Here is a 21,223-nt window from a genome sequence, read left to right as displayed (position 1 = left end):
CTGAGCAAGGAGTCCACGTCTGGTTTCCCCTTTTTTCCGATAGGGAGGCTAAATACACACAGAGAGAAGCACACTCATAGGAACAAACAACTGGCTCAATACTATTGTTAGCCTGTTCTATGGTGATTTACCACCTGGGTGCAGCTTCTTTTAGCCCAGTAATGCTTTTCACAGAGAAGAACTTTCCTGTAGTATATTAGTCTGATCCCGCCTATTACGGTCAGTCCGGCGCCAAAATACCAGGCAATTCCTCTCTGAACAAGGAACACAGCAACCCCAGACGATCGTTTCAGCCTTCATTGGGCCTCGTCAGTGAGGTGTAGCCATATTCCTTTAAGCACACTGAGCAAGGAGTCCACGTGTATATATGTTTGTGTGACTTGTGCATTTATGTGATGTATATAGACATATATACACTGATTAACTGACCAAATCATAATCCTAGACATCACAATGCCGTGAGGAGTCATGACAGTTTATCATATACTAATGAGAAACTATTGTAAAATACTATATAAGTCATTATGCCTCATCTGTAACATACACTTATATATGAGATGCCCACATAGGAAAATTCTATTTATATATGCCTTACGTACAAATAAGTGTCTAAATTAAATCATAAGGATTTATTTTAAACTGGTAACATTTTAGTTAAACAAAAATAAAAAAAATATTAAATGAGTATGTATATGTGTGTATGTATATATATATATATATAACTATCTATATCTATATCTATATCTATATATGTATATATATATAAAACTATATATGTATATGTGTGTGTTTATGTACAGGGAGTGCAGAATTATTAGGCAAGTTGTATTTTTGAGGATTAATTTTATTATTGAACAACAACCATGTTCTCAATGAACCCAAAAAACTCATTAATATCAAAGCTGAATAGTTTTGGAAGTAGTTTTTAGTTTGTTTTTAGTTATAGCTATTTTAGGGGGATATCTGTGTGTGCAGGTGACTATTTCTGTGCATAATTATTAGGCAACTTAACAAAAAACAAATATATACCCATTTCAATTATTTATTTTTACCAGTGAAACCAATATAACATCTCAACATTCACAAATATACATTTCTGACATTCAAAAACAAAACAAAAACAAATCAGTGACCAATATAGCCACCTTTCTTTGCAAGGACACTCAAAAGCCTGCCATCCATGGATTCTGTCAATGTTTTGATCTGTTCACCATCAACATTGCGTGCAGCAGCAACCACAGCCTCCCAGACACTGTTCAGAGAGGTGTACTGTTTTCCCTCCTTGTAAATCTCACATTTGATGATGGACCACAGGTTCTCAATGGGGTTCAGATCAGGTGAACAAGGAGGCCATGTCATTAAATTTTCTTCTTTTATACCCTTTCTTGCCAGCCACGCTGTGGAGTACTTGGACGCGTGTGATGGAGCATTGTCCTGCATGAAAATCATGTTTTTCTTGAAGGATGCAGACTTCTTCCTGTACCACTGCTTGAAGAAGGTGTCTTCCAGAAACTGGCAGTAGGACTGGGAGTTGAGCTTGACTCCATCCTCAACCCGAAAAGGCCCCACAAGCTCATCTTTGATGATACCAGCCCAAACCAGTACTCCACCTCCACCTTGCTGGCGTCTGAGTCGGACTGGAGCTCTCTGCCCTTTACCAATCCAGCCACGGGCCCATCCATCTGGCCCATCAAGACTCACTCTCATTTCATCAGTCCATAAAACCTTAGAAAAATCAGTCTTGAGATATTTCTTGGCCCAGTCTTGACGTTTCAGCTTGTGTGTCTTGTTCAGTGGTGGTCGTCTTTCAGCCTTTCTTACCTTGGCCATGTCTCTGAGTATTGCACACCTTGTGCTTTTGGGCACTCCAGTGATGTTGCAGCTCTGAAATATGGCCAAACTGGTGGCAAGTGGCATCTTGGCAGCTGCACGCTTGACTTTTCTCAGTTCATGGGCAGTTATTTTGCGCCTTGGTTTTTCCAAACGCTTCTTGTGACCCTGTTGACTATTTTGAATGAAACGCTTGATTGTTCGATAATCACGCTTCAGAAGCTTTGCCATTTTAAGAGTGCTGCATCCCTCTGCAAGATATCTCACTATTTTTGACTTTTCTGAGCCTGTCAAGTCCTTCTTTTGACCCATTTTGCCAAAGGAAAGGAAGTTGCCTAATAATTATGCACACCTGATATAGGGTGTTGATGTCATTAGACCACACCCCTTCTCATTACAGAGATGCACATCACCTAATATGCTTAATTGGTAGTAGGCTTTCGAGCCTATACAGCTTGGAGTAAGACAACATGCATAAAGAGGATGATGTGGTCAAAATACTAATTTGCCTAATAATTCTGCACTCCCTGTATGTATATATACTGTATATACATAGTAACATAGTAACATAGTAGATAAGGTTGAAAAAAGACTGAAGTCCATCGAGTTCAACCTATACAAATCTAAAATACTTACAAAAAGCTCCAGTTAAGCTTAAATAACCCCATTAAAATGTGACCCATTTAATACTAGCAATCATATCCATGAATTTTGTTTATATACAGAAATTTATCCAGACTATTTTTAAATGAATCTATGGTATTGGCATTCACTACCTCCTTTGGTAATGAGTTCCACAATTTTATTGCTCTTACAGTGAAAAAACGTTTCCGTTGCAGGAGATTAAATCTCCTTTCCTCCAACCTTAAATTATGACCTCTTGTCAGAAACAATTTTCTTGGAATAAAAAGAGCTTCTGCCATCTCTGTATATGGGCCTTGAATATATTTATATAAAGTAATCATGTCACCTCTCAAGTGCCTTTTTTCTAAAGAGAACAGACCCAGTTTGGCTAGCCTCTCCTCATAGGTTAATTTCTCCAATCCCCTTATTAGCTTTGTGGCCCTTGTCTGAACTTTTTCTAGTTCTGCAATATCTTTTTTAGCAATCGGTCCCCAGAACTGCACTCCAAACTCAAGGTGAGGTCTTACCAGGGCTTTATATAATGACAGAATTATGCTTTCCTCCCTTGAATCAATGCCTCTTTTAATACATGCTAGTATCTTATTAGCCTTTGAAGCCGCTGCCCTGCATTGTGCACTCATCTTTAGCTTGTTATCTATTACTACTCCCAAATCCCTTTCCTCCTGTGTTTGGCTAAGTCTTGTCCCATTTAAAAAATACGTAGCCTGCTTATTTTTACTTCCAAAATGTAGAACCTTACATTTTTCCGTATTAAATCTCATTTTCCATTCACTTGCCCATAGTTCTAATTTTAGCAAATCCCTTTGTAAAGAGAGTTCGTCCTGCTCTGACCTAATGACCTTACTTAACTTAGTATCATCTGCAAAAATAGAGATGTCGCTATTTAATCCTTGCTCCAAGTCATTTATAAAAATATTAAAAAGAACAGGGCCCAGTACTGATCCCTGGGGGACGCCACTGATTACCTTTGTCCAATCTGAGTATGATCCATTTACTGCTACTCGTTGCTCCCTATCTTTTATCCAGTTATTTATCCATGAGCTAACATTTTCAGCTATTCCCAGTCCCTTAATTTTGTGCATTAATCTCTCATGTGGCACTGTATCAAATGCCTTTGCAAAATCTAAGTATATCACATCAACTGATTCCCCTTTATCTATATTTTTACTTACTTCCTCGTAGAATCTAATTAGATTAGTTTGACATGATCTATTTCTCCTAAAGCCATGCTGATTAGAACGCATAATCTTGTTTACACAAATATGCTCATCAATATAATCCCTTATAATCCCTTCAAATATCTTCCCCACTATTGATGTCAGACTAACTGGTCTATAGCTTCCTGGATCATCCCTGCTTCCCTTTTTGAAGAGTGGCACCACATCAGCTTTACGCCAATCCTGGGGTACCATGCCTGAGGATAATGAGTCTTGAAAAATTAAGAGTAAAGGTTTGTCTATAACAGTGCTAAGTTCACTTAACACCCTTGGGTGTATTCCATCTGGGCCTGGAGTTTTATTTACCTTAATATTTTTTAGTTTTTTCCTGATATCCTCTAAACAAAACCCAGTTAGTGGTATGGACTGGCATGTTCTATTCTGTTCCAAAGTATCATTCAATGGTTCCTCTCTTGTGTATACTGAAGAAAAAAACTGGTTTAGAACCTCAGCCTTCTCCCTGTCATTATTTATCATGCTACCCTCCACACATTTTAATGTACCTATATTATCCTTCTTAGATTTTTTGCTATTTATGTACTTAAAGAACCTTTTAGGGTTAGACTTAGAATCCTTGGCAATTAATTTTTCATTTTCAATTTTGGCTAATTTGATTGCTTTTTTGCATGCTTTGTTACATTCCTTATAAATATTGTATGCTGAGTCTGTACTATTTTCTTTTAATAATTTAAATGCCCTACGTTTTTTCCTAATTTCGCTTAACACATTTTTATTTAGCCATAACGGCTTAGTTTTTTTATTTTTATTTTTATAACCATATGGTATGTATTGATATGTATATTTATTTAACACATTTTTAAATATTATCCATTTATCCTCTGTATTTTTATTAGAAAATACATTGTCCCAATTTATATTATTTAATGATTTCCTTAAATCGTTGAATTTTGCTTTCTTGAAATTAAAAGTCTTAGTTAAGCCTTTAAAACACTGCATATGAAAAGAGATTTCAAATGTGACCATGTTATGATCACTGTTACCCAAATGTTCTTTAACTTCTATGTTTGATATTATATCTGTATTGTTTGATAGCACTAAATCCAATACAGGGAGTGCAGAATTATTAGGCAAATGAGTATTTTGACCATATCATCCTCTTTATGCATGTTGTCTTACTCCAAGCTGTATAGGCTCGAAAGCCTACTACCAATTAAGCATATTAGGTGATGTGCATCTCTGTAATGAGAAGGGGTGTGGTCTAATGACATCAACACCCTATATCAGGTGTGCATAATTATTAGGCAACTTCCTTTCCTTTGGCAAAATGGGTCAAAAGAAGGACTTGACAGGCTCAGAAAAGTCAAAAATAGTGAGATATCTTGCAGAGGGATGCAGCACTCTTAAAATTGCAAAGCTTCTGAAGCGTGATCATCGAACAATCAAGCGTTTCATTCAAAATAGTCAACAGGGTCGCAAGAAGCGTGTGGAAAAACCAAGGCGCAAAATAACTGCCCATGAACTGAGAAAAGTCAAGCGTGCAGCTGCCAAGATGCCACTTGCCACCAGTTTGGCCATATTTCAGAGCTGCAACATCACTGGAGTGCCCAAAAGCACAAGGTGTGTAATACTCAGAGACATGGCCAAGGTAAGAAAGGCTGAAAAACGACCACCACTGAACAAGACACACAAGCTGAAACGTCAAGACTGGGCCAAGAAATATCTCAAGACTGATTTTTCTAAGGTTTTATGGACTGATGAAATGAGAGTGAGTCTTGATGGGCCAGATGGATGGGCCCGTGGCTGGATTGGTAAAGGGCAGAGAGCTCCAGTCCAACTCAGACGCCAGCAAGGTGGAGGTGGAGTACTGGTTTGGGCTGGTATCATCAAAGATGAGCTTGTGGGGCCTTTTCGGGTTGAGGATGGAGTCAAGCTCAACTCCCAGTCCTACTGCCAGTTTCTGGAAGACAACTTCTTCAAGCAGTGGTACAGGAAGAAGTCTGCATCCTTCAAGAAAAACATGATTTTCATGCAGGACAATGCTCCATCACACGCGTCCAAGTACTCCACAGCGTGGCTGGCAAGAAAGGGTATAAAAGAAGAAAATCTAATGACATGGTCTCCTTGTTCACCTGATCTGAACCCCATTGAGAACCTGTGGTCCATCATCAAATGTGAGATTTACAAGGAGGGAAAACAGTACACCTCTCTGAACAGTGTCTGGGAGGCTGTGGTTGCTGCTGCACGCAATGTTGATGGTGAACAGATCAAAACACTGACAGAATCCATGGATGGCAGGCTTTTGAGTGTCCTTGCAAAGAAAGGTGGCTATATTGATCACTGATTTGTTTTTGTTTTGTTTTTGAATGTCAGAAATGTATATTTGTGAATGTTGAGATGTTATATTGGTTTCACTGGTAAAAATAAATAATTGAAATGGGTATATATTTGTTTTTTGTTAAGTTGCCTAATAATTATGCACAGTAATAGTCACCTGCACACACAGATATCCCCCTAAAATAGCTATAACTAAAAACAAACTAAAAACTACTTCCAAAACTATTCAGCTTTGATATTAATGAGTTTTTTGGGTTCATTGAGAACATGGTTGTTGTTCAATAATAAAATTAATCCTCAAAAATACAACTTGCCTAATAATTCTGCACTCCCTGTATAGCTTTACTCCTAGTTGGCTCCTCTATTAATTGTGACAAGAAGTTATCCCTGAGAACATTTAAAAATCTATCCCCCTTAGCTGAATTACTAGTTTCATTGGCCCAGTTCATATCAGGGTAGTTAAAATCTCCCATAATTACAGCACTGTTATTAGCAGCCTTACCTATTTGGATAAGTAGTTGAGTTTCCTCCGGGTCACTAATGTTGGGAGGCTTGTAAGCATGTTCCTAGTAATATTTTTTTAGGATTTTTCGCCCCACTCTTTATTTCAACCCACAGGGTCTCTACATTGTCACTTGTATCATAAATATCTTCCCTTATTGTAGGTTTAAGGTCAGGTTTAATATACATGCAAATTCCTCCACCCCTTTTATTATTCCTGTCCCTCCTAAATAATGTATACCCCTCTAAGTTAACTGCCCAGTCATGTGAATCATCCCACCAAGTTTCAGTTATACTGATAACATCATAGTCCTCTTCTGCAACTAAGAGCGTCAGCTCCCCCATTTTACCTGTCATGCTTCTTGCATTTGTTGTCATACATTTAATTTTCATGTGCTTTCTGCTGCTACTTGGTGTACTTTCCTCTATACTTTCTAATGTGACATTTCTTAAGTCATCCCTTCCTTGAGATATTAAGGGATTGACATATTCAGAGACTGATCTCTCTGTTCTATTTTGTTCTAATTGACCCTCCCCCCCTTTGCCTAGTTTAAAAGGTTCTCTAAACGTGCTACCATCCTTTCCCCCAACACACCTGCACCCATGTCATTCAGGTGCAATCCATCCTTACTGTACAAATTGTACCCTAGTGAAAAATCAGCCCAGTGTTCTAAAAAGTCAAACCCCTCATTTTTACACCATGTTTTTAGCCATGAATTAACAGACCTTAGCTCCTTCTGCCTTACTGAGTTAACACACGGCACTGGTAATATCTCAGAAAATATTACTTTGGAGGTCCTTGCTTTAAGCTTACTACCTAACTCCCTGAAGTCATTTTTTAGGACTCTCCATCTCCCACTGATTCCTTCATTAGTACCAATATGCACCATGACTGCAGGATCAGACCCACATCCCTCTAACAATCTATCAATACGCTCCACAATATGCCTAACACGAGCCCCTGGAAGACAGCAAACTGTTCTATGTAAAGGGTCTGGATGACAAATTACCCTATCAACCTTCCTTATAATAGAGTCTCCTACCACCAACATCTGCCTCTGGCCCTGACTTGTATGCCCCTCTTCCATGACTGAAGGACTGCCCACCATAGTATGCTCCTCTTCCACAGCTAAAGGACTGTTCACTATACTAGGCAACACGGCCCTCTCTGACACTGCCACCCCTGAACTGATATCCCCAACATCTTCACTTAATCTTGCAAATCTATTGGGGTGTACCAGCTCAGAACTGGCCTGTCTCTTCCGCTTACTTCGCCCTCTTACTGTGACCCAGCTACATCCTGGAGTCTCCTCATCTGAATCCTCCCCATTCTCACTGCTGGATCCATTAACAACCAGCTCAGTCCTATCCATTTCCCTTTCAAGTGTCTGAATTTCATGTAGTGTTGCAATTCGTTCCTCCAGATCCCCAATACGAGTTTCTAAAGAGACAATATGCTCGCACTTGCCACAAACATAATCCCAGAAGCGGCTGCTCCAGTGATGCAAACATGTGGCAAGCTGTACACTGAATGAGATTCTCACACATTCTTAATAAAAGGTTTAACTTAAAAGTATAAAATAAATATATTTCCCCTTGGTTACCCCAAAACCTTGTTTGCCTAACTACCTTGGTTAGCTAACTATTATACATAAACAGACAATGTTACTTTAACAGAGAATCAATACAGCAAGCCTGAAAGAGCAAGCTCACAGAGTAAATGTGCTAAATTTATAGGCTTGCAAGGCACACACAGGTGAAAATAATCCCACCCCTAATTACCCACACAGACAGAAAAATAAAATAAAAATGGAATGCTAGAAATAAAGTTTAGTTATTTCCTTTTTTTAAATTAAAAATGCAACCCTTGCAAAGCAAATAATTTATAAAATAGCTTGGTTAGCTATTATACTTAAACAGACAATGTTACTTTAACAGAGAATCAATACAGCAAGCCTGAAAGAGCAAGCTCACAGAGTAAATGTGCTAAATTTATAGGCTTGCAAGGCACACACAGGTGAAAATAATCCCACCCCTAATTACCCACACAGACAGAAAAAAAAAAAAAAATGGAATGCTAGAAATAAAGTTATTTAGTTATTTCCTTTTTTTTTTTTTTGAAAATAATTTTTTTATTGAAGTTAAGCATAAATCATAACAACAAAGTCTCGCCCTAAGGCCAAAGTTACAACAAAGAGAATAATACATTGTCTTTACAGGGATATTATTGCGAGAGTAGTATACACATACATTTCAAATCTGACTATGAAGATAGACAATATCTTAGGCGAGAGAAAATAGAACTTCATTTTATTTTATCAGCGTATGAACTCCACACTCTAATAATATTTTACCTAGGACCAAACCATCAGCCTGTGGAGATTTAATATGAGTATCAGCCACTCTTGGGCTGAGATATATAGGGGGGGGAGGGGGATATTCAGCGGGTAAGCACCGCTATACGTATAGGGAACATGGGTGGGGGGACGGAGCCACATAGAAATAGGAAAGTGTTCACATGTTTAAAGTAGTAATTTGGCAGTAATAAAATCTCAGACATATCTTAGTGGACAGGAAGATAGGTTGAACTACTATTTTAGGTTCCACTGGATAGGCTAAGTGTGGTCAATGGGAAACTAAGGATGGCAGTCACACATGTACTCTGGCAAATAACTATGAAGATGTACCTATATACCTCTGAACTTTAGGATTTTCTGATTATAACAGGTTTAGTAGGGTGTAGGTAATCTAGTGCCATTTGATAGTTTTATGGGAAACCTAACATAGGCTATTGCAAAGCGACTGATATTTCACTACTCTCTAACAGCGCCATTCTTCCCATGATGACAATTATGCCCTGGGAGGTTGGGACAGTATAGCTAAGCAATGGCACCATTGCAATATTCATCACAAAATGCTTCATCTTTATAGTTAAACAGGATCTAGAGTGAATTGTAAACAAGTAAAGGGCAAATTTCGCCCATAACAAAAACTTATCAGAGTGGAGTGATATATGAACTAAAATAACTTTTTATATCCCAAAAATGACCTAGGGAAAATTAAGATAGCCATTTAGCAAATGTATCATTACACAATTTATATGTAAAGAATATTACCATGGGATATAAAACTATATCTAAATTATAGACTCAGATTACCATATTATGCAGGAATAGAAAATATTATACATTACATATACGAACAACAGAATATAAACCTTCCTACTAGTGCAAGAACCAGCTAGCGCTGTGGTCTTATATATAAGTGTACCTTTAAGATAGGTGTATGGGCTGCTGGGGATTCAGTTCTTATGTTAAAATGTGTCCACAACTGCGTTGTGTTAAATAAGAGCATTATGATTCTGGATTTAACATTGTAATTATACTAAGAGGCTCCTTATTATAGATATGATATAATGGCTTAACAATGGGCTATTCTATTGTCTCCAGTACTAGTTCTGAACTCTAGGGGTCAAACATTTAATCCCACATTTTCCAACTCAAATTAATTAAATAAAGCATAAAAGAGAACAAACAGCATAAAAAAAAAAAAAACACTTCTTAACCTTAATATTTATGTTAACAGTGGAATCTATACAGGACTATAAACACTAAGCAGATCACAGTCTCTAATATGACATATAGAGAGGAAGTCCTTGTAAGGCCCTGCAGGACAAAAGGGACAAAAGTCTCTCACATGCTAAAAGATGACCCAGCACTACATGTAGCGTGGTATGTTGTATGGGGTTGCATATAATAGTAGCAATCTAGGCTGATGAAAATAAATATACCAAAGTATACCCACACAAATATACATATCTATATCAACATAACAGATTGTAAAAGTTTTTCAGAATACAGCTATAGGTCTGCGTTATCTGACATCATTGTCTTCAGCAAAAGAGAAATATACAGTGAATTCTGTGGAGATTGAGCTCAGTAACATAGAAATAAGATGGCAATTAATTTAAATGCAGGCGTTACTCAGATTATGCATCATCATTAATAGGCTAGGTTAGTCTACACAGTTTTCCTACCCGTGTGTATATGGGACAGTGGTTGTGTATAACCCCCTGCACAGTAATGCATTACATATACTCCCCTATGCCACTGAGCTTTGGAAATTTGGGCACATAGTTAGCTATACCATACATTTGAAAACAAAACATCCTAGTCAAAATAAAAGCATTTACAAGGAAGTTTCAACATTTGGTATAACATGACTTTATGATTATTAACCGATGCCCGCTTTAAGCTGCCATGAACTGTCCACCCATAAGACCGCAGCACTCTCCCAGCTGATAAATGCTAATGTGGCTGCTAAATGTGACCATAATGAAAGGTCTGAGAGAAGAGTCTCCTGTGTGGATGTCATAGGTGGTGCATAGATAATAGGTTCCGCTCGGCATGGCCGTTTTTCGCAGCAGTCTAGAGGCACATGGCCTGATATGGCAATCTTCCCAGCCTCACCGCAAGAGTCGGCAGCCACGCTATAACTGTAGGCCTTATATGAGGAGGATATCGGCTTTACACAGAAGATCACTGCAGCAGTGGGAGTAGACAGGTGAATCTGTGGGTATGGCTCATTAGTTGCTCTGTCAGTTACCTGCTTCGGTTGTGTACAATCCATGTGCGAAGTCTCCCGATATGTAGCTGGGAACTGTTCTGTGTCTGAGAGGGCTGCAAGTGTTGTAGTAGTATTTGCCTCCTGATGTGTTGATCTTACAGCCCCTTCAGCTGCGCGGTCACTCTCAAGTACGGCCATGAGATCGGCATATCCCTCCTCTGCCTTACAAACAAGTGCCAGCAAGAGAGCGTGGATAGTTGAATAGTCGTCCTCCATCTTTAACAAGTAGTAGTAAGGCCCTATTTTACCCGGGGGTCCGGGGGGGGGGATTGTAATACACGAAATAGAGAGGTCCCCTTATGTTCAGAGGATATATAGAATAGTTTCGGAACAGTCTAGACACTATTAAAAAGCTGTGACAATGGTTATTAACCAGTTAGTGAGTAGTAGTTAGCCTCTTCGGTTTATTGAAGACCAGAGCTCCATGTGCTAGCGACCGTCCATATTAGCAGTTGGCTCCGCCCCCCAGTTATTTCCTTTTTTAAATTAAAAATGCAACCCTTGCAAAGCAAATAATTTATAAAATAGCTTGGTTAGCTATTATACTTAAACAGACAATGTTACTTTAACAGAGAATCAATACAGCAAGCCTGAAAGAGCAAGCTCACAGAGTAAATGTGCTAAATTTATAGGCTTGCAAGGCACACACAGGTGAAAATAATCCCACCCCTAATTACCCACACAGACAGAAAAAAAAATGGAATGCTAGAAATAAAGTTATTTAGTTATTTCCTTTTTTTAAAATTAAAAATGCAACCCTTGCAAAGCAAATAATTTATAAAATAGCTTGGTTGGCTATTATACTTAAACAGACAATGTTACTTTAACAGAGAATCAATACAGCAAGCCTGAAAGAGCAAGCTCACAGAGTAAATGTGCTAAATTTATAGGCTTGCAAGGCACACAGGTGAAAATAATCCCACCCCTAATTACCCACACAGACAGAAAAATAAAATAAAAATGGAATGCTAGAAATAAAGTTTAGTTATTTCCTTTTTTTAAATTAAAAATGCAACCCTTGCAAAGCAAATAATTTATAAAATAGCTTGGTTAGCTATTATACTTAAACAGACAATGTTACTTTAACAGAGAATCAATACAGCAAGCCTGAAAGAGCAAGCTCACAGAGTAAATGTGCTAAATTTATAGGCTTGCAAGGCACACACAGGTGAAAATAATCCCACCCCTAATTACCCACACAGACAGAAAAAAAAAAATGGAATGCTAGAAATAAAGTTATTTAGTTATTTCCTTTTTTTAAATTAAAAATGCAACCCTTGCAAAGCAAATAATTTATAAAATAGCTTGGTTAGCTATTATACTTAAACAGACAATGTTACTTTAACAGAGAATCAATATATATATACCTACCCCATAGTCTGACCTTATATTGGTCTCAGAATCAAATTCACCAAATAATATAGAAATCTTGTTATAGATAGTGTTAATTTAATTCAGCATATTGAAAGGAAAATCGTGAGATTTATGTTTAAATATATTTAATTTTATTTGTATTGTATCCTCTATGGTTGAAATTTGTTGAGGCATCAAAAGTTTTATTTTATCATTTTAAATTGCTTACTGGCTATAGCCATTCCTTGAAAATCTGGTTAATTCCTATAAATTGCTAAGTATACGGATTTAATTTTAATGGTAATATTTGGCTAAGAATGTATTAAATAACCATTTGTTAGTAACACATATTGTATAGTTGGTTCATGCCGGTTTATTCTATTTTGTTATAGACTACACTGTTAGACTTGTACCCCTAGAATCAAGACAAAGTGTAGTGACATATTTTTATTTCATATTGTATCAGAGAACTTGCTTTATGTATAATTAAGTTGTATGTCACCTGTTAATAGCTTATTTAATGTTTAATAAATCTGTATATATACATATATTTTTAAACTGAATCCTCTTTACTCCACAAACATAATCCGCTGTGTTTAAAAAAATATCTCCTGATATAGAACTACTGAAAAAATAATACAAGTATATGGGAGATTACCAATAAGACAATAGTAATTTATTTTGTAACCTATATAAATACATATTAACTCGTTGGAGGTTACTGCCGAAATAGTCATAATTAATATTGTAATCTATAATATACAACATTACTGGAGGCACCGCTGACAATCAGACATATCTTTCACAGCGATATTATTTTGTGTAGTTAATTTGTATTTTAATAACAAAATTATATTGTACAAACAGTGATTTCTTAGAAATTAAACAAGCATTTTTATCTTATTAAGTACCATACTAAAAAGCTATGTCTTCAACAAAAAGCAACGCTAGCGTTTCTGTACATGATGAATATGTGCCCTCCCCAAGATCCTCTGTTCATGAAATGGTTCAGGTAAAAACTCTCAAATTCCAAGCCATGAACCACCTCATGACTAGACTTGATAGTGGAGATGATGTCTACACGTATATTCAGGGAATTAAAGCTAAGGCCAAAGATTGAATTAAAGATATGTGGGTTGAAGATGGTGAATTATACCAAATGTTACTGCAAATTAGTAAATGCACGGAATTTAGAGGGCGTGATGAAATAAGTTTAAAACTTGGCCAATCCTAATGTATTTGAGCTGTGAGATGTCTAGCCAAATGGCAGGAAAAGACAGACAATTAGGACAGCTAAGGGATGAAAATTATTCATTGCAAGAATTTGAAGAAGCCTTTATTAACGGAAAGGTAGAGGTTCTAGAAGCTAATAAAAAGGTTTCTGCCTTAAATAAATATAATCAGAAATTAGAGGATGAATTTAAAGCTTTAGAAGACTATGAAAAATGCTAAAATGAAAATAAAACTTTAAAGCTAGATATCGTGGGGCTGAAAAAGGTTATGAACAAGAAATGAATGAATTAAAGAGACAAATCAGCAGCAATAAGGAGCCTTTGAATAATAACACTAATGCTGAAATGATTAACTCCATTAAGGACTGGGTCAGAAATGAGTTTCAAAATATAAGGCAGGAGGATAAACAAAAGTTCCCAAATTATGGCCCTAATTCAGACCCAGAGATAACTTTCCCCCTTAGGCAATTACCGAGCTCTGAAGGACAAGATATTTATTACACCTCAGAGGAAGAGGTCAGTTACTATAGCAGGTCAGAAGGGGGGCTAGCTTCTCAGACAGCACGTATCAAAATGCACGGGTGAAATTTCATCATAGTAAAGATAGGACAGAGAAAGCGCACTCTAACCCAAACAATAAGATCCAAATGAAATCTGGTAATGTACTTAATAAAGTGTATGACACCCCTACAATAATTAAATTCCTAAGTAACGCAGTACGCCCATTTTCCAAAAGGGGGACCACTTCCATAATTGATCATTTAGAGGCTTATGAAAATGCCTTAGCTATATTAAATATAAATGATGGGCAATCTAAAATTGAATTTCTGCCATGGGTATTTGAGGTTAAGCATCATAAATACTTTGCTTCACTAAAAGATATGAATGTCAGATCTTGGAGTGAAATAAAGCAACGGTGTAAAAGAGAATTCGGCCCATATCGCACAGCGACCGCAGCTAAGGCAGCTATATACAATTTGAAATGCGGCGCCAATCAGAGCCCATTTGAATTCCTTTCTACACTGAAAGAAGCTTACAGTATGGCCGAAAATTATCCCAAATTTGAGATCTCAGAATTTGTTCATTTGTTTTATGAAGCCTTTCTCCCTCATATCAAAGTAAATTTAGCTAGAGACTTTCAGCTAGATTACGAGTTGTGCATTAGGGTAAAAAAGCAGCGTTAACAGGTCCTAACACTGCTTTTTTACGCCCGCTGGTATTACGAGTCTTGCAGGTTTAGGCTCACCGCACACTTTTTTAGCCTTACCGCAAAACGACTTACGCAAACTTTGTAAAGTCTTTTTTCTATGGGACTTCCATAGCGCCGGTATTACGAGTCTGTCCTGGGAGGCCAAAAAGTGAGCAGTACACCCTACCCCGTCAAGAGTCCTAACGCATTTAAAAGTCAGTAGTTAAGAGTTTTATGGTACAACGCCGTAGCACAAAACTCATAACTAATGTGCTAAAAAGTACACTAACACCCATAAACTACCTATTAACCCCTAAACTGAGGCCCTCCCGCATTGCAAACACTAAAATAAAAATATTAACCCCTAATCTGCTGCTCCGGACATCGCCGCCACTATAATAAACATAACCCCTAAACCGCTGCACTCCCGCCTCGCAAACATTAGTTAAATATTATTAACCCCTAATCTGCCATCCCTAACATCGCCGCCACCTACCTACATTTATTAACCCCTAATCTGCCGCTCCCACCGTCGCCGCCACTATACTAAATGTATTAACCCCTAAACCTAAGTCTAACCCTAACCCTAACATCCCCTAACTTAAATATAATTACAATAAATCTAAATAAAAATTAATATTATTACCTAAATAATTCATATTTAAAACTAAATACTTACCTGTAAAATAAACCCTAAGCTATCTACAATATAACTAATAGTTACATTGTAGCTATCTTAGGGTTTATTTTTATTTTACAGGCAAGTTTGTATTTATTTTAACTAGGTAGAATAGTTACTAAATAGTTATTAACTATTTAATAACTACCTAGCTGAAATAAATACAAAAGTAACTGTAAAATAAAACCTAACCTAAGTTACAATACCACCTAACACTACACTATAATTAAATAAATTAACTAAATTAACAACCATTAAATAAATTAAATTAAATTAGCTAAAGTACAAAAAAAAAAACCACTAAATTACAGAAAATAATAAACAAATTACAATATCTTTAAACTAATTACACCTAATCTAATAGCCCTATCAAAATAAACACCCCCCCCCCAAATAAAAAAAACCCTAGCCTAAACTAAACTACCAATTGCCCTTAAAAACATAATTTATGTAAGAACTTACCTGATAAATTCATTTCTTTCATATTAGCAAGAGTCCATGAGCTAGTGACGTATGGGATATACATTCCTACCAGGAGGGGCAAAGTTTCCCAAACCTCAAAATGCCTATAAATACACCCCTCACCACACCCACAATTCAGTTTAACGAATAGCCAAGAAGTGGGGTGATAAAAAAGTGCGAAAGCATATAAAATAAGGAATTGGAATAATTGTGCTTTATACAAAATCATAACCACCACAAAAAAAGGGCGGGCCTCATGGACTCTTGCTAATATGAAAGAAATGAATTTATCAGGTAAGTTCTTACATAAATTATGTTTTCTTTCATGTAATTAGCAAGAGTCCATGAGCTAGTGACGTATGGGATAATGACTACCCAAGAAGTGGATCTTTCCACACAAGAGTCACTAGAGAGGGAGGGATAAAATAAAGACAGCCAATTCCTGCTGAAAATAATCCACACCCAAAATAAAGTTTAACGAAAAACATAAGCAGAAGATTCAAACTGAAACCGCTGCCTGAAGTACTTTTCTACCAAAAACTGCTTCAGAAGAAGAAAATACATCAAAATGGTAGAATTTAGTAAAAGTATGCAAAGAGGACCAAGTCGCTGCTTTGCAGATCTGGTCAACCGAAGCTTCATTCCTAAACGCCCAGGAAGTAGAAACTGACCTAGTAGAATGAGCTGTAATCCTCTGAGGCGGAGTTTTACCCGACTCAACATAGGCAAGATGAATTAAGGATTTCAACCAAGATGCCAAAGAAATGGCAGAAGCTTTCTGGCCTTTTCTAGAACCGGAAAAGATAACAAATAGACTAGAAGTCTTACGAAAAGATTTCGTAGCTTCAACATAATATTTCAAAGCTCTAACAACATCCAAAGAATGCAACGATTTCTCCTTAGAATTCTTAGGATTAGGACATAATGAAGGAACCACAATTTCTCTACTAATATTGTTGGAATTCACAACTTTAGGTAAAAATTCAAAAGAAGTTCGCAACACCGCCTTATCCTGATGAAAAATCAGAAAAGGAGACTCACAAGAAAGAGCAGATAATTCAGAAACTCTTCTGGCAGAAGAGATGGCCAAAAGGAACAAAACTTTCCAAGAAAGTAATTTAATGTCCAATGAATGCATAGGTTCAAACGGAGGAGCTTGAAGAGCTCCCAGAACCAAATTCAAACTCCAAGGAGGAGAAATTGACTTAATGACAGGTTTTATACGAACCAAAGCTTGTACAAAACAATGAATATCAGGAAGAATAGCAATCTTTCTGTGAAAAAGAACAGAAAGAGCAGAGATTTGTCCTTTCAAAGAACTTGCGGACAAACCCTTATCTAAAACATCCTGAAGGAACTGTAAAATTCTCTGTATTCTAAAAGAATGCCAGGAAAAATTATGAGAAAGACACCAAGAAATATAAGTCTTCCAGACTCTATAATATATCTCTCGAGATACAGATTTACGAGCCTGTAACATAGTATTAATCACAGAGTCAGAGAAACCTCTTTGACCAAGAATCAAGCGTTCAATCTCCATACCTTTAAATTTAAGGATTTCAGATCCTGATGGAAAAAAAGGACCTTGTGACAGAAGGTCTGGTCTTAACGGAAGAGTCCACGGTTGGCAAGAGGCCATCCGGACAAGATCCGCATACCAAAACCTGTGAGGCCATGCCGGAGCTACCAGCAGAACAAACGAGCATTCCTTCAGAATCTTGGAGATTACTCTTGGAAGAAGAACTAGAGGCGGAAAGATATAGGCAGGATGATACTTCCAAGGAAGTGATAATGCATTCACTGCCTCCGCCTGAGGATCCCGGGATCTGGACAGATACCTGGGAAGTTTCTTGTTTAGATGGGACACCATCAGATCTATTTCTGGAAGTTCCCACATTTGAACAATCTGAAGAAATACCTCTGGGTGAAGAGACCATTCGCCCGGATGCAACGTTTGGCGACTGAGATAATCCGCTTCCCAATTGTCTACACCTGGGATATGAACCGCAGAGATTAGACAGGAGCTGGATTCCGCCCAAACCAAAATTCGAGATACTTCTTTCATAGCCAGAGGACTGTGAGTCCCTCCTTGATGATTGATGTATGCCACAGTTGTGACATTGTCTGTCTGAAAACAAATGAACGATTCTCTCTTCAGAAGAGGCCAAAACTGAAGAGCTCTGAAAATTGCACGGAGTTCCAAAATATTGATCGGTAATCTCACCTCCTGAGATTCCCAAACTCCTTGTGCCGTCAGAGATCCCCACACAGCTCCCCAACCTGTGAGACTTGCATCTGTTGAAATTACAGTCCAGGTCGGAAGCACAAAAGAAGCCCCCTGAATTAAACGATGGTGATCTGTCCACCATGTTAGAGAGTGTCGAACAATCGGTTTTAAAGATATTAATTGAGATATCTTCGTGTAATCCTTGCACCATTGCTTCAGCATACAGAGCTGAAGAGGTCGCATGTGAAAACGAGCAAAGGGGATCGCGTCCGATGCAGCAGTCATAAGACCTAGAATTTCCATGCATAAGGCTACCGAAGGGAATGATTGTGACTGAAGGTTTCGACAAGCTGTAATCAACTTTAGACGTCTCTTGTCTGTTAAAGACAGAGTCATGGACACTGAATCCATCTGGAAACCCAGAAAGGTTACCCTTGTCTGAGGAATCAAAGAACTGAATTGTGGGTGTGGTGAGGGGTGTATTTATAGGCATTTTGAGGTTTGGGAAACTTTGCCCCTCCTGGTAGGAATGTATATCCCATACGTCACTAGCTCATGGACTCTTGCTAATTACATGAAAGAAATGGTCTTTTGCGGGGCATTGCCGCAAAGTAATCAGCTCTTTTACCTGTAAAAAAAAATACAAAAAACCCACCACCCACACAACCAACCCCCCAAATAAAATACTATCTAAAAAAACCTAAGCTCCCCATTGCCCTGATAAGGGCATTTGGATGGGCATTGCCCTTAAAAGGGCAGTTAGCTCTTTTGCGGCCCAAACCCTAATCTAAAGAGTAAAACACACCCAATACACCCTTAAAAAAACCTAACACTAACCCCCTGAAGATCGACTTACTGTTCTGAAGACCGGACATCCATCCTCAAGGAAGCGGCAGAAGTCTTCATCCAACTGGGCCGATAGAATTCAGCTAATCGGAATCTAAGGGACGCCATCTTGGATGACGTCACTTAAAGGAACCGTCATTCAGTAAGAAGACTTTGTTTGAAGAGGATGCTCTGCGTCAGATGTCTTGAAGATGGACCCTCTCCACGTCGGATGAATGAAGATAGAAGATGCCGTCTGGATGAAGACTTCTGCCCGTCTGGAGGGCCACTTCATCCGGCTTGGATGAAGACTTCTCCCGGCTTCTTTGAGGACTTCGGCCCAGTTGGATGAAGACTTTTGCCGCTTCCTTGAGGATGGATGTCCGGTCTTCAGAACAGTAAGTCGATCTTCAGGGCGTTAGTGTTAGTTTTTTTTAAGGGTTTATTGGGTGGGTTTTATTTTTTAGATTAGGGTTTGGGCTGCAAAAGAGCTAACTGCCCTTTTAAGGGCAATGCCCATCCAAATGCCCTTTTCAGGGTAATGGGGAGCTTAGGTTTTTTTAGATAGTATTTTATTTGGGGGTTGGTTGTGTGGGTGATGGGTTTTACTGTTGGGGGGGTTGTTTGTATTTTTTTTACAGGTAAAAGAGCTGATTACTTTGGGGCAATGCCCCGCAAAAGGCACTTTTAAGGGCTATTGGTAGTTTAGTTTAGGCTAGGTTTTTTTATTTTGGGGGGGCTTTTTTATTTTGATATGGCTATTAGATTAGGTGTAATTAGTTTAAAGATCTTGCAATTTGTTTATTATTTTCTGTAATTTAGTGTTTGTTTGTTTTTTGTACTTTAGCTAATTTAATTTAACTTATTTAATTGTTGTTAATTTAGTTACTTTATTTAATTATAGTGCAGTTTTAGGTGTTATTGTAACTTAGGTTAGGTTTTATTTTACAGGTACTTTTGTATTTATTTTAGCTAGGTAGTTATTAAATAGTTAATAACTATTTAGTAACTATTCTACCTAGTTAAAATAAATACAAACTTGCCTGTAAAATAAAAATAAACCCTAAGATAGCTACAATGTAACTATTATTTATATTGTAGCTAGCTTAGGGTTTATTTTACAGGTAAGTATTTAGTTTTAAATAGGAATTATTTAGGTAATAATAGTAATTTTTATTTAGATTTATTGTAATTATATTTAAGTTAGGGGGTGTTAGAGTTAGACTTAGGTTTAGGGGTTAATACATTAAGTATAGTGGCGGCGACGTATGGGGCGGCAGATTAGGGGTTAATAAATGTAGGTAGGTGGCGGCGATGTTAGGGAAGGCAGATTAGGGGTTAATAATATTTAACTAATGTTTGCGAGGCGGGAGTGTGGTGGTTTAGGGGTTAATATGTTTATTATAGTGGTGGCGACGTTGGTGGCGGCAGATTAGGGGTTAATAAGTGTAGGTAGGTTGCGACATTGGGGGCAGCAGATTAGGGGTTAATAAATATAATTTAGGTGTTGGCGATGTTGGGGGCAGCAGATTAGGGGTTCATAAATATAATGTAGGTGGCGGCGGTGTCTGGAGCGGCAGATTAGGGGTTAATAAATATAATTCAGGTGTCGGCGATGTCGGGGGAGGCAGATTAGGGGTTAATAAGTGTAAGATTAGGGGTGTTTAGACTCAGGGTTCATGTTAGGGTGTTAGGTGTAAACATAAATTTTATTTCCCCATAGGAATCAATGGGGCTGCATTACTGAGTTTTACGCTGCTTATTTGCAGGTGTTAGACTTTTTCTCAGCCGGCTCTCCCCGTTGATTCCTATGGGGAAATCGTGCACGAGCACGTATAACCAGCTCACCGCTGACTTAAGCAGCGCTGGTATTGGAGTGTGGTAAGGAGCACAATTTTGCTCAATGCTCACTTCTTGTCTTTTAACGACGGGTTTGTAAAAACCCATAATACCAGCGCTGTAGGTAAGTGAGCGGTGAGAGAAAACTGCTCGTTAGCACCGGACAGCCTCTAACGCAAAACTCGTAATCTAGCCGTTTGATGAAAATTCATTAGATTGGCTGATTAGGGAAAGTACAAAATGATGTGCCATAAAGCAAACCAATGACTTTGGGGATAAAAGAGAGATAAAGCCCAATCCTAA

Source organism: Bombina bombina, chromosome 5, assembly GCF_027579735.1.
Source record: "Bombina bombina isolate aBomBom1 chromosome 5, aBomBom1.pri, whole genome shotgun sequence".
NCBI classification, from domain to species: Eukaryota; Metazoa; Chordata; class Amphibia; order Anura; family Bombinatoridae; genus Bombina; species Bombina bombina.
The sequence above is the reverse complement of the archived record's forward strand: the minus strand, read 5'-3'. Positions refer to the sequence as shown.